This window comes from Copadichromis virginalis, linkage group LG5, assembly GCF_057382275.1.
Source record: "Copadichromis virginalis isolate Kocher_CV1m ecotype Utaka linkage group LG5, C_Virginalis_male_GT1.1, whole genome shotgun sequence".
In the NCBI taxonomy this organism is placed as follows: domain Eukaryota; kingdom Metazoa; phylum Chordata; class Actinopteri; order Cichliformes; family Cichlidae; genus Copadichromis; species Copadichromis virginalis.
In genome coordinates this window covers 9,440,404-9,468,217 of record NC_140622.1, presented here as the reverse complement: position 1 = coordinate 9,468,217, position 27,814 = coordinate 9,440,404, and the positions used below count along the sequence as shown (strand labels likewise).

The 27,814-nt window shown below is 39.8% G+C and overlaps 1 protein-coding gene across 1 annotated transcript in view; it reads right to left on the bottom strand.

The window, feature by feature from the left end:
• Positions 1–8,117, bottom strand: part of cntn3b (contactin 3b) — a 53,970-nt gene extending 45,853 nt beyond the window's left edge. The window contains exon 1 of the mRNA XM_085455772.1: positions 7,734–8,117. The gene's annotated coding sequence lies outside the window, so the exon portion shown is untranslated. The remainder of the gene's footprint in view (positions 1–7,733) is intronic.
• Positions 8,118–27,814: the final 19,697 nt, after the last annotated feature.

Here is a 27,814-nt window from a genome sequence, read left to right as displayed (position 1 = left end):
GGACCCCCTGATGATCCTCTAATCGCCTGAGCCAAGGTGTGAAACTGGGTGTGGGTCCCAATCAGCCAGAGTTTCGGGTGTGTTCATTGTGAAACCTGGCCCCACCTTATCATGCGAATTCCTGAGGTCAGATGGCCCAGGATGTGAGTGGGCGTTAAGGCGTCTGGGAAGGGATCTCAAAACTGGATTATAGATGGCAGACAGTTGGTGTCGTAAACCACCGCCTCTGTTCAAAGATGGTCGCTCACAGTGGACATAGATGGCTTCTTTCACTCCTCTTTCAAACCATCTGTCCTCTCTGTCCAAAATGTGAACATTGGCATCCTCGAAAGAGTGTCCTTTATCCTTAAGATGCAGATGGACTGCTGAGTCTTGTCCTGTGGAGGTGGCTCTTCTGTGTTGTGCCATGCGCTTGTGAAGTGGCTGTTTGGTCTCTCTAATGTAGAGGTCTGGGCATTCCTCGCTGCACTGTACAGCATACACCACATTGTTAAGTTTGTGTTTTGGCGTTTTGTCTTTCGGGTGAACCAGTTTTTGTCTGAGCGTGTTGCTGGGTCTGAAATGCACTGGGATGTCATGCTTGGAGAAAACTCTCCTGAGTTTCTCTGATACACCGGCTACATAGGGGATGACAATGTTGTTGCGTCTGTCCTTCTTATCCTCCCTCGCTGGTGTCTGGTCTTCTTTTCTGTGCCTCTTTGCTGACTTTAAGAACGCCCATTTAGGATAGCCGCACGTTTTGAGTGCTTCCTTTACATGTGTGTGTTCCTTCTTTTTTCCTTCAGGCTTAGAGGGAACATGTTCTGCCCGGTGGTGTAGGGTCCTAATTACTCCAACTCAGCAGTCCATCTGCATCTTAAGGATAAAGGACACTCTTTCGAGGATGCCAATGTTCACATTTTGGACAGAGAGGACAGATGGTTTGAAAGAGGAGTGAAAGAAGCCATCTATGTCCACTGTGAGCGACCATCTTTGAACAGAGGCGGTGGTTTACGACACCAAATGTCTGCCATCTATAATCCAGTTTTGAGTTCCCTCCCCAGACGCCTTAACGCCCACTCACATCCTGGGCCATCTGACCTCAGGAATTTGCATGATAAGGTGGGGCCAGGTTTCACAATGAGCTCACCCAAAACCCTGGCTGATTGGGACCCACACCCAGTTTCACACCTTGGCTCAGGCGATTAGAGGATCATCAGGGGGTCCTTTTGTCCCTCTGTGGGGGGTTACTCCCACTAGGTTTATATCTGGGACTCTCCACCATTTGACCTTAGAACTGAAGAAGCTTCTCGGATGAGAGGTGAAACGTCTTCAAGCAACTTAAAGAAGTCCAGACGCTTTTCTTTGCAAGCTCCTTTGAATAATTGATAAGCCAACATTTTGTCTTGTAGATGTGTGATGTCTGGAGTTACTATGGAATAGCAATTAATAACATTAGTTAGTTAGGTAGACTTAATTAGTTAGTCAGTAAGGCTTGTTCATTTCTTGGGCTTGTATTGATTTTTAATGGTATTCACACTTCGGTTTACCTTTTAGTTGCCTGCTTAGCAACTCTACTTGTGATGTTCAGTTTTTAGGGGCTTAAAAAAATCTATGGGCAGGACATAATGATATTAAACTCAGTAAGGTACACTTCTCTCTACAGCGAGTGAGCTTTTTGTCACAGCTATGTGCTGTTTAGATGAGAGGAGAGAAACACCCTTCAACCATGTTATTTGTTGATGTTGTGTAATTTGTCCACCAGAGGGCAGTCTGCAACTTCCATATTGGCAACTTGCTTGTTTGTTGAAAATGCTCATAAAAAATAAATAAATACAAAAAGAGCAATCGGTGACTTCTTGTAACAATAAAATAAGTTGTTTTTTTTATAACCCTCAAATAGCTACACATATTAAATGTTAAATAAATCTGTTCAGGTTCTGTGCCCCTGAGCAAAAAAAAGTTATCAGCCAATTTTTCAGATTTTTACTTTTATATCACCAATATCTGTAGCAATATCTGTCTTTAGAATCCTGTATGGTAGGGCTCAAGAAATCACAGCAGAGGCATTTTATTAAACTTGTTTGTGTTCTGATTTTGTTAACGTTACAATTCTCTATAATCCAGTGACGATCTCAGCCCTGAAATCAAAGCTTTTAATAACTGCTGTAATAAAAATGTGGAGCCCCTCAAAAAGGCATTAAGGACAGTCCTTGTGTATTTTAAGGAGTAACAGGCACAAGGAAATTATTCACAAAAAAAAAAAAAGTTTAAAGAGAGCCTGATGCTTGTTTGGTGTTAAAAGTGTGTATTTTTCTCCATTATGGGGAATGCAGGATCCTTCTGGAGAGTGACCCATACGAGGGACTAAAATATCTCAGCCTCTCATGCACCAGTTGTGACCATTCTTTTTTAAAACCTTCCCCTTCCGAGACCGCCAACTTTGTGGAAGCATGAAACAGATTTACTAAGCAGGGCAAATTAGCGTGAGGCCACAGTTGGAAAAAAACTGCCCACGTGAGCGGAAAGCTCTGCAGGTGATCTACTAACAATGCGTCCTTTTATGGATACACGCGTAGCCCGTTCTTTACAATAATGCAATCTAGAGCAAAGGGCCCGCAAACAAGCAGAGCGGAGGTGGGTGTGAGCAAACTAGTAACTACACAGGCCCAGCTTGTTACTTGTAATCTGAAAACATAATATAGGGTTTGCGTTTTTCCCCAGAAAAAAGCAAGACAGTGAAGCAGTGGGAGGTTGGAGGTGTTGTTGAAGAAATGAAAGAATTTCACTAAAATGCTTCACTCTGCATTGTCCAGCTTGGTTGCAAAAAGGACTGGAAATGGCATTGGGGGCGAGGAAAAGGACGCACGGGGAAAGACGTGTTCAACTGCAAAAGTACATGGAAGGACCTCGCTAAATCTTGATTATCAGGGGGTCTTTTTTCCAGAAGCAACATGATTGATCTGGGAGAAACATCCTGCTCCGTCCATGGTGCTGAAGTGTGAAAAATACAGTCTGAATGTGACTAAGTTGAGGATTTTGCATTTTTACAGTGTGTGGCATGACATTAAAAGCTCAACACTTAGGAGAAACTAAGACTTCACTGCCTGACTTTTTCTAAAGAAGATTTGACGCAGTGGGTACAGCACAACTTCTTCTAGCTGGAGGTTCCAGGTCATCTTTGATTTACTCCAGCAGATGAATAATAACGTGCCCTACTGGAATCGATATGCTCCGATAACACCTCTTCTGGCGTTCAGCTTTGTTTTCAGTGGCTTTCAGTTTCCTCCAAGCATAATGCAGATATGTCCAGCACAAAATGAGGCAAGACATGGGATTTTTTTTCAGTGTGAAATAATGCAGCAATTAGCAATAAACTTCAAACTCCAACAAATAGACAGAAAATAAGGACAGAAAAAAAATGAAAAGGCTGCTTTTTTCCATTTATTGCCCTCTTTTATTAACTCTCCATGGTTGTTTTTTGTAATGCCAGAAGAGAGCTTTCACTGGAACAAACAGTATATCTGGCCCTTTATTGCTTATTTCCCCTTCTTAATATCGCTGGATGGATTAGGTCATTGCTGGTAACTCACTCAGTGGGACTGCTTTATGGACTTTTCATCAGATTCACATTTAACTCTCTTAATTAGCCAAAAGTGGAAATTCCAGTCTTTATATCACAGCATCTACCGTGATAAGAAGCCGTTCTGTGGTGGAACATTTTATTCGCCTCCTTTGCTTTACGTGGTGCTGAAGTGACGTTCTGCCTTATCTAGTAATCGATGATGTTAGGGGCCATTAAAACTTTTCATATGTGCTGGTGGAATGGAGAGCTGTAATTGTAGTATCAGTGACACGGGAGGGGCTTTGCTCAAGCGCTGACCTACATCACAGTGAGAGGAAAGTGATACGCCTCTCAGGATTAAGAATTCAACCCAACCCCTCTTCCTTATAACACAACCCTGTTGTGTGGATTAACCCTAGGCTATCTTTGGAAATTTTTTGAAACAGACCTAAATACTAACCGCTCACTTGATCTATCAGCTACAGGCTTGTGGCTGGGGTTTGATGTGAAAGGCATGGCAACATAATCTTATAGAGGAGTGTGCTGCACAGTCAAATTTACAGACAGGACAAAATAATGCCATTTGCCTGATCACAACTTTATGTCCAGAGCTGGCTTAGCTCGACTGTGCCGGTGCCAGTAATTGTTCGCGGTTTGCTGTAATTGCAAGCGCAGCCAGATCCAGAGTGGATTTCCTTGGTGTCTTTCAAAATTTAAGGGGGCGTTTTGCCACTCTAAAACCCCATCACATTGGATTATACGCTTCGAGATTCTACTGGAGCAAAAAAAAAAAAAGAAAAGAAAAGAATGTGTTCTGCATTTTTCAGTTCGAGTGTAGTATTAGCAGCCAGTTGAGGATTCAAGCTCATCATCCCAGCAAACTTCAACATCCTGAGAGAAAAATCTCCCAGTAAAGATGTTCTGGTTTGTGATCAGCACATGGCAGAGTGTCTGCTCAAGTACAGGATAGCTGTCCTTGAGCGGCTTCATTCTGAAACCTTTATAAACCTGCAATAACATTCTCATCCTGGAGTATTTTGTGAATTTGATTCACAAAAACTTTAAAAAAAAATGTAAAACAGCAAACAGAAGCATGTGTTTCCACAATACCCAGTTTTTCAGTGGCTCTCAGTGCAAAGCTTAAGTGTCTCCCGATGCTCCAATCCTTTGAGTCCTACTAGATTAAAATTGCATAATACCATCCAACGGTTTTCTTATATAAAGGCGATTTTTTAACTCTTTTGACCTTCAGAAAGCGGCACCTGTGTCATTCCTTGCAGAGCTGAATATCATCTAAAGCTTTAGTAAATCTAGGAGAGAAAGAACACAATAGCGAGGATGCCAAGCAAAGTAAAAATGACTTCTTTGCTTTTGTGGCGGCGAGGTGGCATTTTCTTTCTTCAGCTTTCTCAGCCGAAATGATGGCCAAACGATTGCTCTGCCAAATGTAATGAGGCATCACACTTTCACCTCCACAGAAGCTAAACCTAATGGAAGTCATTGGCTAAACGCATTCCAGAGTAAATGAGATGACTTCTTGGTTAGTGGGGCTGTTGTTTGGCGCATAATTGATAGGAGAGGTGGTTAAAGGCATCCATTTCCCCCCCTGAGGGCAGCATAATTGCAAAAGAATCTAATAAGGGAGGGAAGAAAGGAGAGTTTCTATCACAGCTCAAGGTCTGCATTTAGATCACATGCGATACACAGGAAACGCACAGCAGAGCTATATCAGAACATGCAAAACACCAGCAGCGCAGTGGGGATAGATTCACTACATTATATGATCTATTCATTGTAGTTCTTGTCTTCAGGGCTATCTGCTGCCATCTCCATTAAATCCACTCAGCAGAAGAACCCGGGAAACAAGGATGTGCCACCGGGGGCAGACTCAATCTAAATCCACAGCTGCTCGCCTCTTTTTGCCAGTGAATGAAGAATTCACAATCGACTCTGAATTTACTCTGACTGACTGAGGACCCGAGTAGGCTGAGGGTGGTTTTCTTTTAGAAATTATAGTTCCTCAAAACAAAGAAAAACGAGATGATGTAGAAATAAAAGCAAAGCACAACATCTGCATTTCACAACTTTGCAGCCTGCAGTGAAATACTTGGAAGAAAAATGAAAGAAAACAGAAGCAAAGAAGGGGTAATTGTTTGGTATTGATTGCGCCATAACTCAGCATTAGGCTCTTGGGTGAGTGAGCAGTGCTTCCCATAGCAAATTATGCATTAAAGGTTTCAAATAAAAAGGCATTTTGTGTAATTGCCCCCCCCCAAACCCAAGCCTCAAAAGCTACATTAGCATTCATGAAAGAAGCCCCCCCCCCACACACACACACACACCCCTCCCGCTCCTCCATACACACACGCTCAGATGTTTCCTTGCAGGATAGAAAGAAAAAGCAGCAGCTTCACACATGTGATTGACATGTCACACTGCGAGCGTGTGAATAAAACGCAGCGGTTAGAACTGTGGCTAAGGTCAGGGTTGAATGCTGGAGGACAGCAAAGAGCAAAGCTGGAGGCAGGAGTTCTACTCACGAAAGATCACTTAAGTGAAAAGCAGAGGCATGAAAGCACTTCACATTCAGTGTTGACTTGTTCACACACAAAAAACAACAAAAAAATTCACATTCAGTTATGACCTCCCCTGACTTTTTCTGTCCTTTACGTGTTTACATATTTGTTAAAATACACATCTGGACAGGATATTTTACAGCTGTGTATTTCCAAGTGAAAAATCACTATCCCCCCCCCCCCCCCCCCCCCCCCACACACACACACATCCCCTCCAATGTTAAACACGGCTGCATGCCTCAGCTGCTGCCTAACACACGGTTGGGGGGGGGGGGGGGGGGGGTGTAAGAGAGTAAGTGCACTTAGAAGAAAGGGGAGCGGCGATCCATTTCTCAGCCAGGCACATCCCCAGACCCTCATCCTAGATACAGCAGCAACCCCCCCCCCCCCCCCCCCCCCCCCTTAAAAAAAAAAAGCAAAGAAAAAAAAACCTGACTGGAGGTCAAGGAAGAGGAGCAGGAGACACTCAAGTAGGCTCTTTACATTTTTTCTTATACTATTCAACTCGTTTCACAGCCTTTCCAGAGGTAAAGGAGCTGGCTGTAGAATGTAATTGCCACTCTGGTTCAATCAAAAGGGTTTTTGAAAGCAAACGGTGCTACAGCACAAGCTCATCTTTGCACTGCTATCCTGCTATGTGTTATAGAACAATTCGCTGCATGCCTTTCAAAGACACGTCTCACCTCTCATTTGCCTTCTGCTTGTTATTCTCAAAGTTATGCGAAAAGCAGCCATAAATAAACATGAATAGAGGGGAGAACGATTCCAATCCCTGCTGAATGGTAGGATACTTTGAAGATGCAGAGCCGGCTGCATTTTCTGTTCACTATTCTGTCCGATTGCAGTCTGAGTGGGAAGAAAGGGAATACTTGTGTGCAGACCACCGATGGGCAAATATTTGGATTTGCATGAAAAAAAAAGAAGAAAACAAGATTAAAAGAGAGAGGATGGAGTCGCGTTATTAAAGATCATTTCTCTAATAACTATCCCCCGTGTGGCACAACTATCATGAGTATGCAAAATTTTAGAGAAAAGGGTAAAAATCATCGAAATGTTATAATTTAAGAGGGCATGGAGGCACAACTCAGCAGCACAGAAAAATAAAAAAGCAACTATTTTAAATAATAGGTCAATGCTCTTTCCCCCCTTCCTCCGCCTGGAGATGGATATCATCGCCTTTAACAAGTTCGAAAGAGGCTTTTCTCCAGGCGGACGGTCCTGATGCTGTTTCTCTCTGTGTGACTGAGCAGAGCGGCACCATATGGACTTTGTCTAAAGATGAGGGAAATGAGCCCCAGCGGTACAAATCCCAGTAGGACCATCCAACCCATTTGAGGCTCATCTAGAAACGCAATCATCAGCATCGTGCACGTGTGCCTACTATCAGCACGCACACATTTGGCGTCTGTGCCCTTTGCACAAATTTAGACAACGGCATCTCGCCAGAGGAAAGAGAGCTTTTAAGCTCTATCCTTCCAACTTATGTTTGTTTCTATTTTTGTCATGTTTGCAAAACCAAAACTTAGCAGAACACAGTTCACGGTATGTGCATGCACATAAATTTAGGGCGACAACACGCACGTATGCAGTGATGCTCTCCAAGGATCACTTACTTGTCCTAGGATGCAGATTTTTTCCTCTTCATTAAACTGCTGTGATTGTAATCCCACTATCCGTCAGACGCGTTGTTTCACACACGTTATTTCATTTTCTTTATTTTCCTTTTTTTCACAGTAACTCCTGTCCTCTTAAAAAGCAAGAACAAAAAAGAGAGGATGCCCTCTGCTCCAGCAGTGTTTGCGCTCTGCACTTAATTCTGCTCGCTTGGAAGGGACTAACAGTAAGCTGTGCTCTCGGTAAATTCCCACAATCATAAGTACATTTGCCGGCCGAGGACGATACGCGCCGAGCCGAGAGTGTTCCGCGACCTCCTCCAACTGCACTTCCACAAGATGCTGCCAAGAAGCACAGAGGACAGCGCTGCCTCTGAGCGGAGACTCTCACATTGTGCGCATACACGGCTTCTGCTCTCTTTGTGCGCAGGAAGAAGCGCCCACTGGTGACGCGTGAAAACACCCATCGATGCACGGTAATGCGCCACCAACCTATGGGCAGCTGACATAAATGCACGTTTTATATGTTTATTGTTCAAATTAAGGTAATTTAAGTGCAAAAATAAAATAAATACATTGAAAAAAGAAAAAGATCGAAACCACAGGGTTGGTCGGTTTTAAAAAGAAGAAGCACTCAGAAACAAACGCCGCGTAAAACATCTAAATATGTTTTTAGTAACGTAATGTCTAGAATGTAGCGTGCAAAAAACTTTTATGATAAACCCATGCCTGGGCTTGAAGGCGGGTAAATGTGATCTTCTGATTAACGGAAAGTAGGAAAGAATCGATGTGTTTCTGGTCACTGAACTCACCACCAGAAACCTCGATGTGTTTACGAGGAAAATGCATCAAGTAAAAAATACACTTTTTGTGCGTTTGTTTTTTGTGCCCATGTATCACCATAAAACCTTATAAAGATTCTAGCTCACTGTACTGAGAAGCACAGCAACAACAAACGTGTGTGTGTGTGTGTGTGTTTGTGTGTGTATGCAGGACCACACACACAGGTGCTTTAGAGGCTCTTGGTTTATAAATATGATGTTGCCTACTTTGTGTTTCATTGTTTTCATGATGCAACCATCCGAAATCACTGTGTTTTTGGTGGAGTTTTATTTCCCACAGCTCTTTTTAAAGTGTTTGCAGAAAAAATTCAATCACATGCTCGTTATAAACACACAGGCTAATAATAAAGGCTCATTTTCCCCACTTACTCTGCGCCTGGCGTATGAACACAGTTAGGTCATCAGTCTGAAAGCTGCACTAATCACTATGTAAAAGCCATCCAATTGCTGTGCGCATGTAAGGGAACCAATGTAGTCACAATAAAAAAAAAAACATAAATAAATACAAATTAAAAATTAATTATAACCCAGAAGTGTAGGTGCTTTGTTATTGTTCAGCATTTTTGTCCTCTACGCATTTGTCCTGTCTATTTTCAGCCAAAATATTAGGATAAATCTGCCGTCCACTTCTTGTCCAGCAGCAGGAAGTGGACATTAGCTGATGAGCATAAGAGAAAGAGTGCTAATGGGCAACTGTTTGCAAATATGTGCAGCTTTATAAGACGATTACATACCAGTGCTGTGTCTGTGTTGCTATTATATCTTTGTGCTGGGTCCAGAATACTGTTTTAAGCAATATTTGGAGGTTAAGTGCAAATAAATAGCAGTAGGATGTCTTGAAAAATTATCACTTATGTTAATCGTTTAATCTATAATGCATATACTTTAAATGGTCCTTTTAATGGGACTAGCTGTTATTAAATATAATGCCACATACTGCATAGACTCTGTAGCACAGACATGTAGGTAGCGTTCACAGGAGTATGCTGAAAGTAGAGGTTAACTACTTGGGTTTACCTGTTGCACAGGATCTGTGGTTGACAAGTTACAAAGATTGTTGGCAATATTTCTCTTGCAATGCCAACTCCTGGATTTGATGTGACTCCAAACACGTTTCAGATTACTTCAGTTGCTTCCCAGCCACACTGTTTTGTTTTGGCATCATTTTTAATGTACCCGAGCTTCTTGGGCCTGTGTTCTCTTCGGGAATGATAACCTCAAAAATACACTCAGGTCACTTCATTAGTTACACAGTGTTACCAGGTTTACTCCCCTTTTTTGTTCAGAATTGCCTTAATTCTTTGTAGAATATATACTAATAGCCCAAAAGGCCACCAGCAAGCATGACACAATCACCAGCAACCTGAACCACTAATATCTCTGGCTCTCTTCCACAGCATGTCTTTTATCCTGTCTTCCTTCTCTCTCTCCAACTGGTCACAGCAGATGGCCCCGCCCCTCCCTGAGCCTGGTTCTGCCGGAGGTTTCTTCCTGTTAAAAGGGAGTTTTTCCTTCCCACTATCACCAAAGTGCTTGATCATAGGGGGTCGTGTGATTGTTGGGTTTTTCTTTGTATGTATTAATGTAGGGTCTACCTCACAATATAAAGTGCCTTGAGGTCACTGTTGTTGTGATTTGGGGTGTATAAATAAAACTGAATTGAATTGAATATACAACAGGAGGGATCCATTCATCCGTTCTCTTCCTCTTCCTTATCAGGGTCGTGGGGGGCTGAAGCTTATCCCAGCTACCGCTGGGTAGGGTACGCCCTGGACAAGTCTTCAGTCTGACACAGGACTATAACAGAGAGACAGACAACCATTTGCACTCAGCTTAACCTAACCCCACTAACTGCATGTCTTTGGACATTGGGAAGAAGCCAGTGTACCCAGAGAGAACCCACACAAACACGGAGAAAACATGCAAACTCATCAGACCAGGCAATGCTTGCTTCTGCCATCCAGTTCTGATGAGCCATGCAAATCATAGCCTGAGTTTCCTGTTCTTAGCTGACAGGACTGGCACCTGGTATGTTCTTCTGCTACTGTAGCTCATGTGCTTCAAGGTACCTTGGCATCTTGGTTGTAACAAGTAGTTATATGAGTTACTGCTGCATTTCTATTAGCTCAAAGCAGTCTGACCTTTTCTCCCCCCTTACATCAACAAAGCATTTCCACCCATGCAACTGCAGCTCACTGGATATCTTCTTGTTGTTGAACGATTTTCTGTAAATTCTAAAGATGATCGTGTGGAGAAATTCCAGTAGATCAGCAGTTTCTGAAATAAACCATCATACGGAATGAAAGTGACTAGCAGATTAGATATTTGCGCTCACAAGCGGTACTTGTGACAGCTGCACCTAAATAAGTGGCTGCTGAGTATATACATGGGTTACATAGGTTTGTGTGAGGTTGGTTAATGAGATTATAACTGGAAACTGCTTAGATCTGCCACCATCTTTAAATTATGGATTAGGAGAGAAGGCATTTACATTCTACTTTTCAATTTCGCGCTAGGCTGCAATATACTCCAACACCAAGCCTTAAGTGAGGCTGTTTTTCCACCAACCAGAATGTGTTTTAGTGCTGCTGAGCTGGGATCTGCCAACAGGACGTCATAGGGAGTCAGATGGTGATGGCCTTTGCACACCTGGATACCTCCATTTGCTTACATATCTCCTCCTCCTATAGTCAGTATTTCCAGAGCAAGAAACCTTGTTCCAGGCTGCTATGGTGGCCCCTCCCTTGCTGCACTCAGTCCACAGTGTCCTTGTCCTTGAGTGGAGGCTTTGACTGCTTGGTTGCCTCTCCAAGTACTTGGCATGAGGGACAGCTTAAGTAAAATCAAATCACTTGCTTCTGTTAGCTTCAGCTCTAGTCTTACTCAGGCAAATTTGAACTCCACTGAGAGTTAAAATTTGGAAGTGTGTATCTTTTGAACTTAGGTGCCTGACCAGCAAACACTTCTTTAATATGAACCAATTAGTCTCTCGGTTTTCATCTGTGAAATCAGAGCTTCACAATGCTCGTGATGGTTTAGTGGCCACGAGGTCACTTGTGTTGCAAATTACAAACAATAGAGCCTCATCTTGCCAGGGTTACTGCTCGTGTTTTTTTAACCAATGCACTAATTTCAAACTGAAGTTCTTCACGGGCTTCTCAGACAGTACGAATTATGTTGTTGTCGGTGTCAGAGTACAAGTGCACACAAATTAGCAGTCTGCCACTGATTTCTGCTTACACTGAGACACTGACTGAAAATGAAGCATTACAGCAGCGATTCAGGCTTTTAATGCAACAGGGCTGAAAACAGTCAGTGAAATTAAAAATGCAAGGCTCATCATTGTGAAATATCGATAAACTTTAATCGTATAAGCCACTTTAACCAATAGATTTTATGTCTTTCATCAGCAGCTGTGGAATGGATATCTCATTTACTTTATAAGCTGTGCTAGTGATTCACTTTTAAGTGAAGGATGCCTTGAAGATGCAGTTGCTTAAAATAAATAAAAATAGGTAAAAACCTGCAGACATTCAGCTTCATGTTTTATCAACTGTCACTCACACTAAATACATTTTCCTGTCCCTGCATGGGTAATTGCTGTTAGTTTTATCTGATGCAAACCATTTGATTGACTTAAATATTAAAATGATGGAGATATGAATTTTTAATGTTTATGGTCATAGGAGAAATCCAGGGGCTTCGGGGAGACTAATGGAAAAAACAGAGGTGGGGAGATTCCATTAATTAAGGTCATTTGGGGTCTGATTGGTTGAGGAGAGGTGTACCGTAGTGGGGGTTTGTGTTTGGGAAAATGACAGATCAAGGTCTGCAGAGATATGAGGCTATCACATACACTCCATCCACCTTCATCTACAAGTAAGTGAGGTGGCAAAATGAGTGATGACACCATTCTGTATTCTGCATGCACAAGCATCTGTTTCAGAGAGCACAAGTCCTGCTCGATTGCCTGTAGACCAACCATGGCTGGAGACCCTTTGAAGCTTCGCATCTCCAACCATCTCTTGAAAGAAGTCAAAAGAAATTTTTGGTGGCACTTCATGATATAGGCTGAAAATTAAAGTGCAATTTCACAACTTTTATCGTGAAATTTTCTAAAACTAGGCCAAAATTTTCAGTATCTACCCCGACATTCAGTAGAACAAAGGAGAAACAGATGCAAGTTTGAATAATAAGAACAAAAAAATTCTACTCTCAGTAATTTTAGTTGATGAGTAAATTTTGGGTAGTTTAGAGAAAATAACTTCTGCTCTATGTAATGTTGTAAGTGCACAGTAATTTTAAGAGTGTGCTCTGTGCACACATTGTTATTACAAATTATTTTGGTGCACATGGTAAAATATACACTGTTCAACGGCATTCATATTTTGGTTTACAAGAAAAAAAAATACTATCAAAAATTGATGGAACCAAGTCAAATTTTTCCTGTTTAGATGAAGACAAAAGCAGGAATAAGGAAGGAAGAGGAAGATTCTTCTCCCTTCAATTTTCTGCTTTTGCAGTAATTTCTTTAAAAAATTGATGTGAGTTTCCAAATACAGTTATTATTGCATCTTTCTGCAAGATTAGATATAGAGAGTTATTTAAAACAAAGAGCCAAGCATCAAAGTTTGCAGTGTTGCTGTGCTGTATAAGCAGTGCTTTTTACTTGATAAAGAATGTTGACTGCGATGAGCTTGTGGTTAGAATGGGTCAAAACTGGGAGTTGGTTTAAAAAATACAGATAAGTAGAAAATCATACTACTTCTTCTTCTTCTTCTTCTTCTTTTTTAGCAAATTCAAATATTATAAATTTAAAAGTACAACAATATTAGGTTGATCATGCATGTTGTCTGAACATGTGGGAAACTACAAACTCTTGAAGGTAAAAGGCAAAGCCAGTTTGCCGACTCTAAAGCAAGAGTGCAACCTTAACATACCTCAAAGGTTTTATTTGTATGGCATTGAGAATGACAATGGATTGGGAAAACTGGTCAGGTAGCTCAGGAGTACGACTCTGGGAGGGAAGAGTCGAGGATTAGTCCATGGCAGAAACTGATTGTTTGAAGAGCAAGTGTTGTTACTTGATGAGAATGAGATGAACAGCAGGAGGAGCCAACGGTCAGGTACCCCCGGAGAGTTGGTACCATTGGCGAGTGGACAGACAGGAGTGACTAACAAACAGGAGTTCTCTCAGGAGTTAGCATAGCAAAAACGCAGGAAAATACAGGTGGCAAGAAGGAATTTGATTATTGCTTTACTACTGATGACAATCCAGTCCAGACCGGATGTTGGTGTCACGGACCCGGTTCCGGGGACTCGGGGTTCGTGAACAGTGTGGACCTTTATTGTTATTAGTGTATTGGATGTATGTTTGCTGCACTGTGCTCTTGTGTTCCATGCTGGTGTGTGTGTGTGTGTGTGTGTGTGTGTGTGTGTGTGTGAGGCTGGAGGATGAAGGACAGCCACCTGCAGGCCTGATGGGTGTGGCCCTGCCAGCTGCTGGCCACCCTTTGTCAAGAAATCCACACAGCCGTGTCTGTTTAAAGTTTTTTTCTTTTAATTAAAGGTAACTGAAAACAAACCATCTTGCTTCCATTACTGTAAAACCATATTGGCTTGTGCTCTGTAATGTCACCTTACAAAGGGGGAAAAGGAGAACAGCATTTGTCTTTTTTATATAAGAGTGCAGTTGAACAGTGGATATTCTGCCACACACACCAAAATAATGTGTAATTACAACATGAAATGGGAGGTGATACAGCCTTTGCCCCTAAAATCACTATAATTACAAAGTGAGATGGGGAAACATTGTGCATTCTTCTAAAATAGCCTGAGGCTGCTCACTACTTAAAATTACTTACAATATAATTAGTGTCGTTGCTCGTTTTAAAAGTCTGAAGTTACTGACTACTTGAAAATAACCTTGTCTTTCTTTTAAAACCTCCAGTTATTTCCCAACCCTGACACCCCGATGTGCTGTATTTTTGAACCTAAGAAAGAAATGGTGTCAGGAAATATTAAGAAATAGTATTTTATTCTAGAATTTATCATTTTAGAAATGTATAGAAATGTTTTGCTTATTCCTGGTTATATGGTTTGCACTTCTTTTATATATGTGCTCTTAACATTGTTAGGTGTCTCTCTCTTATTTTATTTTATTTTTTACAGAAAATGTACAACCATGAAGTTTCTAAAAAAGATTTCATTCATTGGACAATAGAATTATACATAAAATATGACTCAGTGAGAATATCACATTTTCACATTCAGTTGAAAGCACATTGCATAACTGTACTGTTTGGAGTGTGATTAAAGCAATTACCAAGTTACATTTGAAATCTTTTTAATACCTTGTGAAATGTCATTTAAATCCTGATGGTGTGATGCAAAAACTACAGTCTGCAGTTATTTTTTATTATGCCTTTTCAGTTCCTGACATCCCTCCCACTGTCTCCAAGGGAGTTTTGGCCTCTGCTCACTGATAAGGCAGGTTGTCAGTTAATGCTGTACGCCTGCGCCTTTGCCAGGTAACGTTCAGTTTTTGGTTAGGATAGTTCAGTCAGCTCCGAGTATGGTCAGCCTGAGTTAGGCATGTGCACGAGTAGAGAAAGACGGCCATCATCAGTGGAGCGCTGATACTCTGATTCGCCATGGCAACAGGTAAATAAAGAGAAGAGCCTTCATTTTGGACTGAGGAATATGCATATATGTCATCATGGACCATGATATTTATCTTAAAATATTAAAAGAAAGAAGATATTTATTATTGTTCAAGTAGAGCCATTCTGTCATCATCAAATACAGGGTAAAAAAAATCAATACTTAAAAAAATGTTTTTATTGCTACAGTTTTTTATTTTGTTTGTTTCAGTAATTGTTCAGTAAAAATGTAATCTATTTATGTAGAAACATGACTGTTTCACAGAGAATTTTATTATTTGTCATTACTAGACAAATTATTTTTAATGAGATTCACATGCTTAATAATATTTTAAAAAACAAAACAAACAGGGACCTTTTCAAAGTCTTTAACGAATATAAAGTTTTATTAGCAAAAGCAAACATGTCATAACAAATATCTGGGATTTTGTATATTTTTTTAAATGTTTCAATAAAGCTTTTGGGGGATAGGCCATTTGAAATAAGGAAAACAGATTGTGTTGGAAAAAATAACTACAAAGAGATCCAAACTGATCCAGACAGGAGTTGGGACATGACCAGAGTTGAATTTGATCTGTTTTTTATTTAGTTTAGTTTAGTTTTTTTATTGAATGAATGCCAGGGCAGTAACTGAATAAGATTCAGACCAGTCCAACATATATAAACCTATTGCTACTGTGCATTGCCTAAACTGCCACAGTTCATTCTCGGTTTTATAGTTCACTTTGAAGTTTCTGTTGCAGTGTGATGATGCAGGTATTTGACACATAGTCAGATGCGGGTAACTAACAGGAGTTATCCTAAAAATATAGACCTTCAGAACCCCAAACAGCATCACCTGACACAACATTATTATCTTTATTTATTACACAAAATTTACATTGTTAGTTAAGTAACATTACTAGCTGCATTTTTATATAGATTTCAGTGTCTTCTTTTAATTTGTGAAAATAAGAACGAACTAAAACACAAAAGCTGACAGCATGCTGTTACAGTATGCTGCACACTACAGAGACAGACTGGGGCTTTGGTATGCTCTACAGTTTTCATTTCGGCATTTTGTAAAAGTCTTTATAGAAAAATGTAGGGGGAGCAGAAAGTACTGGTTAATGCTCCACTCACTGCAAAAACTAACTCCGCTGTTGCCTTGTGTCTTTTAATGAATAACTCTTCTCAATCATCCCTCCAATGCTCCAAATTGAGTTCCGGCATGTAATTTTAAAGCACACTATTAGTAATAACAAAAAAAAAAAAACAACTTTCCAAAAAAAAAGAGATAACCAAGGAAATATCTCTTCTATCAGGCTTTCTGCTTTCACCACCTAACAGTGACTACTGCAGCCATGCCAGGCCCCAAAATGGCGATTAATATGGGCTTTTTCATATGTAAACTTTGAACCTTTGAACCAGTGAGCCTTCACAGTTTTTCATTTGAATTGTCATTATTCTATATTAGCTTTTGTGTGACAGACATAATGTTTATTAATTCAGAATGTTGGACCATGTTCTGATGAATCTGCAGGCGCTGCTGCTAGTAAGGAGAAATGCTGCATGTCACACAGTACACACGTCACTAGCATATAATATCTGTGTGCACTATAGGCAAGTCCAAAAAATAACTGAAGGTTACACTACGGGAAAATAAATGTTTTAAATTACTCCAATTGAGGATTCTTCTAAAAACTGGGGTCGACTGAGGCTGATGCACTAAATTAGGGATTCTCCAAGAAGCCATATGTTGGTATAAATATATGCAAATTAGTGTTATAAAATTCTTAAAAAGAGGTCAGAAGGCTGGGAATCATCAAGCAGCTCCTCTATGAACATAACATTGAGTCTAATGCTGCTGTGCTCCCCTGACCCCCGAGCAGGGAGTGCACATGGAAAGAAAATGTATAATTTTGAAGGTCTCCTGGTGCTTTGCACATTCTCGCTGTTTTGATACTTAACAATGACCTTCTGAATGGGCACCACGAGGAAAGAAACTGGAAAGATAAAAAACAAGGGAAAAGTTATGAGAAAGATGAAAATTACCTGAAGGTGTCCACTTCTTCCCAGAGACATATACAGCTTTGACTGAGAGAAGGCTTTTTTTTCTTTCAAGCTCCAGGCTTGGCAGCATAGAGTATACTGCTCCCATTGTTGTTTCTGCCAGTTCTCTAAAGTTGGAGGTATAACAACATCCACTGGCGAGAATAACACTTTGTTTCATTGGTGCACTTTGGATCTGTGCTGTGAAGAAAAAAAAAACACTAAGAGATGTGGGCAACACCTCAGCGTGAAAATGTCAAAGGTGGTCTAAGTGGAAAAAAGTAGGAAAATCAAAAAACACAAAGTAAAAAGAAATCAGCGTTGTTACGTAATGTACAGTCCAGTGGGTAAGCATTTGGACAGTTACACAGTTTTTGTTCTCCAGGCTCTGAGTTTCAGAAAATTCAGTTTAAAATAAAATGTAAGCTGCTCAAGGAACATTTAGCAGATGAACATCCATTACTGCAAATGCTTTGCAAACTGTTGCATAAAAGTTTACTGTAAATTTATATTACAATACTATCTATCGATTCTTTAAATGAAAGTATAGGAATTGTGGTAATGAACAGTATGGATTCAGCTTCATGCTGGAAGCAGTTATTATGAACATTGGCTATGTTTGAAAATTGTTTGAAAATTATTCCTTATCAATGGCAGCCAAATCGGTAAGGTAACACCTTCTAAGTAAGTAAAACTGCAATTTGAGTATATTCTAAAGGACAGTGAGTATGTTAAGATCCAGCAATAAAAATAAATATAAAGTTTAAAAAGGGCACAAAAATTAGGCAATGGTATTAGGGGGAGGTAATGAGGTGCATATTAGAGATGGACCGATCAGATATTACGTATTGGTATCGGTCCGATACTGACCTAAATTACTAGATCGGATATTGGAGAGAAATAAAAAATGTAATCCGATCCATTAAATATCAAACAAGCACCTCACAAAACTTGCGACATGGCCTAACTCGGCTCATAACCGAGCAGTATGCACCACGTGATAGAGCGGCTGTGGTGTGTGAGACCTGTCAGTGGTCTGGTTGAGTATTTGTAGCCTCGCAACCAAACCGGCATTTCATCTCCGAGGAAGTGATCCCAGAGAGAAGTAAAGCAAGTGTGTAAGTTCATCTCTGAATGTTTGTAAAGCGTTCCCGCGTTAAGCTTAACAACCGATATATGGAGCGACTGCCTCTTCTCTCTCCCTCCCTCTCCTGTTGCTACTTCAGTCATGAAACTGCTCAATGATCAGCTGATCGCCTTTTCTGTCGCGAGTCCGTCTCTCTTGTTTGTTTATTGCCCACTTCAGGCCAGAAAGAGGAAACCAGCGGCTGAACAACAGCAGCACGTTTAAGCTTGATAAGCTGTTGTTAGAATTTATTTGATATTACTTTCTACTCGAGGATCTTTTTCTATGTAGCTGACGGCTGGTAACTGTGCAGGGGCGGATCTAGCAAGTTTAGCCAGGGGGGCCGATAGGGCATTAACAGGGAAAAGGGGGGCACAAAGATATACTTTTCTTTCTTATTCTCATTTAAAATATCTAGCGTTTAATAAATAATTATCTGAATCTTACACCCAAAGTTTTAATCTGATGTAAAATGTATAGAAGTCCATTACTGTATATAGTAACTGTTAAGTCTAATATACCCTAGTAAGCTATAGTACTTTTTTCCTTTGGGAAGATACCATCTGTGCAGTTCTGTTGAAAAAAGATGTTGAATCTTTTTAATTATTCTTGAAAAAGAATTGATTTCTGTGCATTTTTTTTTCACACTACATCAAATTAAAGTTGATTACATCGATTAAGCATCATGAGGTGGGGGGGTGGTTCCCTTTTTTTTTTTTTTTTTTGCTGGGAATTTGCAACCCTATTAGTTAGGTTGCTTAATATTTCTGCTAAGTACTCTGTAAAATACCAGAATAGGGAGGATGGAGTAGGTTTAAGTTTATTAGATTGATCAGTTTTGCTGAACTATGAAATATTTTGGGTGCAGTGTATTTTTTGCATACAGGTATAACAGAATAGCTTTAGTGTTTTGTTTTGTTTTTTAAACTTGAGTATGAACTTATACAAAATGCAGCAAGATATTTAAAAAACAGTTTTATTGATTAAAAACACACTATAGATTCATATCGGTATCGGCCGATATCCAAATTTATGATATCGGTATCGGACATAAAAAAGTGGTATCATGCCATCTCTAGTGCATATTTTAAATAATATTTTATTTGGTAGAATAAACCCTGTTTACAAATCATATCAAGGCTACAATGAACATACTTGTAAGCATTCGTGTCACTTTAGCTTTCCTGCAGCACCTCTGCAGTCACATGGTGCTGCTGTAACTTCCTGCTCAGCAGGCATACAGTCATGCCTTCAAGTTTTCTTGGTGTTCCAGATTTCGTTTCAACTTCCATAAATCCCCTAAACTGCCATTTCTTAATGACGGGTTAGTCAGTGGAAATTGCAAGCTGGAAGCTTTGATTTCTTTTTATAGACTTCCTCTGCTTTGCAGGCTTCAATTAGCTTTCATATCCAGTCAGCTGCCGTAAAGAGCCCTTAGTTGCTGAGTATCACCACAAAGTTTGAAGAGTAAAAGCATTCATCAGCTCACGAGTTGTCATCAGTTTAACAATTTCAATGAGCGACTTAATCAACCTCATATTTCATCAAGGCCCAAACAACAAGAACAACAACAACGATAAGAAAAAGAAGACTGATTTTAGTAACATTTTTTAATGAAAAAAATATTATTTTAAGAACTTGTATTTAGTATTTAGTAAGTCAACAAAATGCATAATTTGTACAAACTGTTGTATACAACCTGTACATAGCTGTACATAAAGAAACAAAGTAAATAAAGGCAGCTGATGTTCTGTCTAAGATCAGTTTTTATACACCGTATATAAAGCCTTGATGACTTTATAGACTTGATTCACCTAAACAAATTATTAAATGCTTCATTTTCTGAATCCAAGTGAGAAAAAGAAGGAAAACTTCTACAATACCAAATTTTTTGGAAAATTGCTTTGATGCTATAGAGTTACTAGTCACATGGAAGTGCTTTTTGTGTTACCTAATGTAACAAACATGGCCACCATGACAACATCCAGAGGTTTTTGTGCTGTCATTTGAAATCACTGACTAAAACTTTAAACACATCTAAATGTGGCCATATTTAGATTGTGGGTGGAGTGCTAAGCTCAGTAACACTGATAAGTGTGGTTACCAAGGTGCACCCATATGGAAAAGAAATAGTAAAAACATATATGATTTACTCATGAAAGTGGCCACTTTCTCATTACTTTCATATATTTTTTTAGTAAGTATACAAAACATACAAATTTCATTATATAATTTTTCAAGGGATCTTATATCTGTTTTCACTCTTGTATGCTTTTCATACAAGTTTCACACAAGACAGATACAAACTTTATAAGATTTATATATATCTTTTCCATATGGGCATGCACAGATACAGTATTAATATTGTGTTAAATTGTATAAGCACTGGCGCACAACTGAAGCACAGTTATTGCAGTTGTATTTCGTAATCAGCTTTTAAAAATGTGATTAAGTTATTGTGTTAAATTAAAGTACATTTGCTGATTTCCACTGAATTTTTGACTGGAAATACTTCATTTTAGCTTAGTTTTTATGAGTTTCACAGTCAGTTTGCAGACTACAGGTATTTCCAGTCTTAAAAAGTTTAGAAATATTTAAAAATACTAACACAGCACTTTGACTGACATTCATTAGCCGCTTTTGGAGCTAGCCTCAAGTTAACACAGTTTTTTTTTTTTTAACTTTCCATGTTTTTAATGATGAGACTGTTTGTATTTGAATTCAAATAAATGACTTTTACTTTAATGCTAACAGTTTTAAAATGTGTTCTAGTTTTTATTATTATTATTATTTTTAGTGTGAAAAAATCAGGACAACGAGACAAGAAGACATATGCAGGACATTCTACGTCCTTCTCAAGTAATCATTTCAAGAACTGCTGCCATTGGCTATTCCACACTGGCTGTTTTAGTATGGAGGTTGCTGCTTGCTCAGTGGTGTATTTCTCATGACATTGGTTGTAACTAGAGGCAATATTAGGCCTTCTAAAAGAAAATCTCACCACAAGCCATAAGATTATTTTCAGTGGGTATGTAGAATATAAATTAAATACAAGAGTAAAACTGATTAAACTTACTTTTCTTAAGAAAAGTTTCTTTCATGGTCTTGGGTTTTTATCTCGTTTTGGTTTTATATTCAGTTAACATAGCAAAGTGTGAGTGTGTCTTTCTGAGGTTTATTGTTTAGATTTTTGTGTCAGCACATTCCTGTTCTGTTATTGTACAGTGAGCTATAGTATGGAGGACGTTCAATATAGCCAGGCTTTCTTTGCAACAAAACCTAAAATCCCAGTCAGAGGTTACAAGTATCAAGACAGTGTTTATCAAATTTGCCTCAAAGCCTCAGGTTTTATTTGCATTCACATAAAAAGGGGGATTTCACACATCATTTGACTCTTCTTCTGCATAAAAGGATCCCTGTGAGTGCCACCTACTTCAATCAGATGATGAAAAGATAAATAGTGTTTAAAAATAATAATAATTCATGATTAAGATAGTTAACTTTAGGTTTTTCCTCACAGATCAAAAGAATACATTTTTCATTTGCGTTAATTATGTTAAAACTGTTGTTTATTTCTTAAGTGATGGCTTCACGTTAGGCTGCTGACAGTTCACATCTTATATGTTTGAACATTAAAGATTTTGTCCTATAGGCAGTTAAAGGAGATGTATGTATGTCATACATACCGCTCTTTAATGTTGTCAATACTGTGCTCTTCTCATGACCATTGTATTATTATTAATCATGGAAACCACTCCATTAACAGGTGCTACTTAAGAGGCTAAATACATTTAGCAATTAGCATTTAACTATAGTAAAACCGTAAGTTTAAAAGAAGAAGGGAATGCCATTTCATTGACACTGAAATAATCCAATCTCAGCTCAAAATGTGTGGAATTATAAGTAGACTCTGGTGTCCTGCCATCTGTATCATGCCCTACTCTTAATGTGTTAGCATGCTTTTCTGAGAAATATATGAGTACAAAGCTCAGCCAGCTCAGACTCATAGTAGGAAATTCCAGTAGAAAGTTTGCCAGGAATTAGTAAATGCCAAGTCATGGTTCCTGCACATATACAAGACTGCTTGTGTTATTTTCAGGGTACTACAACTTGTTTTTTGCTTCACTACTCAGGTTTTTTTTTGTCTCGTTTGTTGTTAGACATGCATTTTCATGAATAAAACTGAGTGCATTTAAACTTAATTGTTAAGCATTTCCTTTGCTGTACTGAAGTGGTGTTGTAAATACAGGATACAAGAGCAAAATACAGAGCTGGGCCTGTTTTGAGAGATACTAGTGTTTTAACTGGCACAGTCTGGAAAAGAACAGCATCTCAAAGGTCTTCTTGAGGATTAAACCACATCTGAATTTTGTCGACTAAAAATAATTCCTTAAAATTATTTTGATCCATTTTTGTTTTGTAATTTTGTGGGTATCTGATCATATGTACATTTCTTTTTTCTTTTTTTTTCTTTTTTTTTTTCTTTTTTTTTTTTTTTTTGCCTGTCCCGTTTGGCTCTTTTGCCATCAGAATTGTTGTCTAAAGGCAAAGAAAGATGCCCAACGGATTTACTTTACCAAATTGACCATCCCAGCCTTGCCGTAATGGTCCATTTGATTCACCTTTTATTGTTTATTTTATTTTCACTTACTGAATACGGGACAGACTTGACTGGGGGAAAGAAGGGGAGAAAGAAAGAGGGAAAGAGAAACAGCTGAGAAGAGGGACGGGGGAGAAGGGCAAAAAACAAAAACCAACAGAACGGGCAGGAAAAAAAAAGAAAAAGAAAATGCATATATCAATCACCTGGCTCACCTGCTGAGAAAGAAAAAAGAAAACAAGCAGAAGAGAACAAGAGTAATAGAATAAACAACATCACAATGATATATGGGAATATGACAGTAAATACTAAATATTAAACATTATTGTGCAGCACATAAGATCAACAGAACACAGTGTGCTTTGAGGTAGGAGCCAAAAAGGGTGTAGTTTGTGGGTGTGATCACCCGTGTGTACACCTGTGAGCATGGACGCGCTTGTTTTTTTTAAAAGGTTCCTTCATGTAATGATCTGCTAGAGGGTGTGGGGGGGGCCACAGCCCCGTCCTCCAGGGCATGAAGCAGGTATGGAGGAGATCAAAACTCCAGACATCCAGAGGCCCCCAGAACACAAGAGACCAAGGAAGACCAACAGAGGGGCAGCTGCGCCACTGTCCCGGAAAGAGCTGAGGAGAGTCCCAGATGAGGGCTCACTCGGAGCAGAAGCCAGGGGGGGTTGCAGTGACGCGCCCGTGAGCTCCGCCGGCAGCCAGCCGAGCCTGAGTGACCGAGCCCCAGGCCGAGAGGCCGAGTGGACCCCACCTCCGAAGTGGCCCGAGGGAGCCCCAGGCTCCAGGCCCCGATAAGCGGCACCAAGGAGTGAGCCGGTGTGTACCTGGACGCCCATCCCCGGACACAAAGAACCACCAACGCACCGATGTCTGAGGGAGTCCGCCACTGGCAGGGGAAGTGGTGGTAGGGGGAGATAGGCCTCCAAACCTTGGAGGGCCTGAGATGTCCCCAGAGAGGTGGCGCCTGACACCCAACCTGACATATAGACACAGAAATACAGGCACACACAGATACAAACATCCATTCCCACCCTCATGCTCTCATCATATGTACATTTCTATTCCTGAGCTGGAGAGGAAAAGCCAGTGTTTGGTTTCTAAATCAGGAGGTTCTCGAGCCTCACAGCACATATTAATCCTTGTTGGAAAGGTGTTGTTGTAGCATAATGAGTTATGGTCAACACCAGCAATTATCTTCACTTCACCTGTCCTCTGTTTCACCGTGACACACAATGAACAGAGCAGAGGACACACATACACACACACACACACACACACACAAGCAGAACCAGTTTTCAGCCTGGGAGTTTTATATTTGAGGCCAGCCGTTTTTCGTTGGTGAAAATAAGATAAAAGAAGCAACACTTCAGTTCTTACTATCCTGTATTATATTTATTGTTGATGTTTTTTGTCAGTCTCCTCAGCAACACTATCCTCTGTTTGTTACTCAGGAATCTTCTGCTAGGCTGCTGTATCACAGCTTATTGTCTGTGTCACTTTCCTTTTCCCCTTCTCGCAACATCAGACTCATCTGTACTGAATCACATTAGGAAAGTCACAAGGCCACAGGAGCTGCAATTTAATCCTCAGACAGTCAGTTGCCCATCAATGTTAAGTTAAATGTTAAGTTATTATCCATTCATTCGATTCAGTTTGTTATTTTTTATATGTACCACACAAATATATTCATCATTCACATCCTGACCTGCTTGATATATGTTTTCTTCTGGTAACTCTACATCTTACTATAATGATTGTAGTGTAAGTATGTTTGCTCCCTCACTTCTCCTAGATGCATTAACCAATCTGGATGAAACTTTCAATATAAAAAGCCTGTGGTACCAGGATTATTAACATCTATACCTTATATCGTTTGGGATTTTTATAACACTCACTTAGCTGACAATATGTACACATTATGCATACATTGTTTGTTGCATGTGTACATTTTAATATCTTTGGGGGAACAGGTATGTGTTTTTATACACATATCTATAAATGACTTTTCATTTGGCAGTAATAGAGCCTATCATGGATTATTGTGTCCTATTTAATGAAGGAAAAAACAAAAGGACATAAAATTTATATTTTTTCAGTCATTTGTTTGGTGTTTTGAGCAGCAATTTTTGCAAATATGTAAAGTGATACAATGAAGATAAAAAGAATAAAATGATGAATTAACATGTCTGTGTTTTTATGCAACAGCAAGGTGAACAAGTGTCACAGGCTTAAAAAACACCCACAGGGTGGCATTTGCTAGTTTTCCTAAGCTGAAGTAGTGAGGTGAGGACCAAATGCAGAATGAAGGAGGCAGAATGTTCAGACAGAAATCGATTGTTAAAGGAAACAAAAAAAAGTCCAATACAAACAAAGCAAGAAAGATGGAACACGGAACCGAAAACACAAGAACACACGGGAATCCAGAAAGATAAACATCAGGAGCCGAAAGTGAACAGGGCAGCACGAGAGAGAACATGAAAACACAACTTGACAAAGAGGAACACACAGGTGAAGACAAGTAGGTCAAGACTGACAATCACAAAGGAAGGAGAAACAGTAAGGAAACTAGAAGCAGATACACACCAGAAAACAAACCTTCAATGGAAACAGGAAGTGCCCAAAAAACAAATACTGAACACAGAGCCAAGAAGACTCAGAGAACAGAGCAAAAGAACGACCACACTGAGGGAGGAACAGACAGGAAATCATTGAGTCTGAAGATTCAAACACACAAAAATAAAAATAAAGAACAGAAAGCGAAACTCCAAATCCAAAACTCAAAGTATCCCAATGCTTGGGACTATGGTTCATATAGAATTCATTTACCCCCTGCGCTCCTTCTGGTTTGCTTTTTTTGTAGTAAACTGCCTTAATTTCATATTTTATAAGTTGTACTTCAATACATATGTACTGCATATGACTTATATGTATTTTCTCACATTGTATTTTCCTCTGAACTATATGGCCAGCTGTGTTGGTGAATTTCTAATCTTTATACACTGTCAAGCAAAAACTGAAGACCCTAATGAAAAAATACATGATGCAATACCTACATGATGCATGTGCTGCTCTTTTTAGTATAGTGACTATTCCACAGTATGCAGCTGCTGATTGCGAGCACAGCTGCAGCTGCTCTCCCTGCTGTGACGGGGAAGCTGTGGCGGGATTTGTGGTTATTTTTCTGACTTCTCCTTCTGATCTGGATGCGGTTCACTCTATGATACTATGGATATGTTCAGCTGTGTTAAGCCTCGTACTTTTGGAAATGATGCCGGTTCTGTGACGATGTGTTGCAAACATACAGTAGCTACAGGGCAATGCTCAGTGAGCAAAAGCATCACAGCAACAACCACTGCATGTAGACAGCGTTATAACCATGAGCAGCAACCATGTCACAGCCATATTTTTAACAACCAAAGCCACCAACACTGACAGCTGTGCCACTCCAGTGTCTGCAGTCGTAATGCCAGATTCTCTTTCTTGGCAGCAGTAAGTGAGACAGGACGTGACGCTTGCGTTTTTCATTCGTGAAGTACATCTGCAACACATCACAAATTTAATCAAATTTTCCTTCTTGAAAGAACAGGAGAAACCACAAACAAAGTAATTTGTTTGATTTATTAAAAAAAAAAGGCATACACCAAATAACGCTTTTACTTCTTGCATTTTTATTTATGTTTTAAATGCTTTCAACTCTATAAACAGAAGCAGCAATTTTACGTCTATGCTAAATTGATGTTGACAGGTTAAATGAGCTGCTGATGCTGTAGCTGTGTGGCAGTGGTTCTCTCATCGTGAGATATAGTATAAGCAGATGTTATACATTTATCTGATCTTACAGCATTTTTTTTTTACTGATGATTGGTTTGTTTTAATTACACTGAAAAACATGTAGCAGCATTAGAATTAAATATAACTACAGTGGAGGAAATAATTATTTAGTCCTGGCTAAATTTGTAAGTTTGCTCACTTACAAATAAATGAACAGTTTATATTTTTTTTTTATGGTAGTTTCATTTTAATTTTAATTTCCATCTCACTGAGTGAAATAAGTATTTGATCCCTTAGCAAACATGTTTAATAGAGGAGAACTCGTTGATGGCTTGCACAGCGGTAAGATGTCTTAAAGTTAGATTTGCACACATCTCAGGATGGATTTTGGACAACTCCACTTTACAAAAACTCTCTAAATTGGCAACTCCAAGCTTCAGCTCCTCCACAGATTTTCTATAGGACTGAGGTCTGGAGCCTGACTCTATAACCTTAATGTGCTTCTTCTTTACCCACTCCTTTGATGCCAGGGTAGTATGCTTTGGATGTTGCTGGAAGACACATCCATGACCCATCTTCAGTGCTGTAGTTGAGGGAAGCAGGTTCTTGTCCAAGATTTTACTCTACATCCCACATAGCAAAATTGGTATGGCCCACACAATGTGCTTACACATGGCCGACATACCGCAAAGAATGACGGCCCTTTGGTGGCCCAGATCTGGTTTGCCAGAGGTGGCTCGCACATGGGCTCACACAAGGCCAGTTGCAGACACACTGTTGGTCCTGTGCTGGCCCATGTGTGGATTACCTCTGGCAAACCTGATCTGGGCCACCAAAGGGCCGTCATTCTTTGCGGTATGTGGGCCATGTGTAAGTTGTATGCAACCACGGGCTGCAAGCCATGTAATAACAACATGTGCTGGAACATAATAGTGCAAAACTGCTTTTCTATGGTCCCAGATTACTCAATGTGCATTATATAATGTGCCAAATTCATCCAATCACAGACTTTCTCTAAACTGAGTGCTTCCTAATTACAT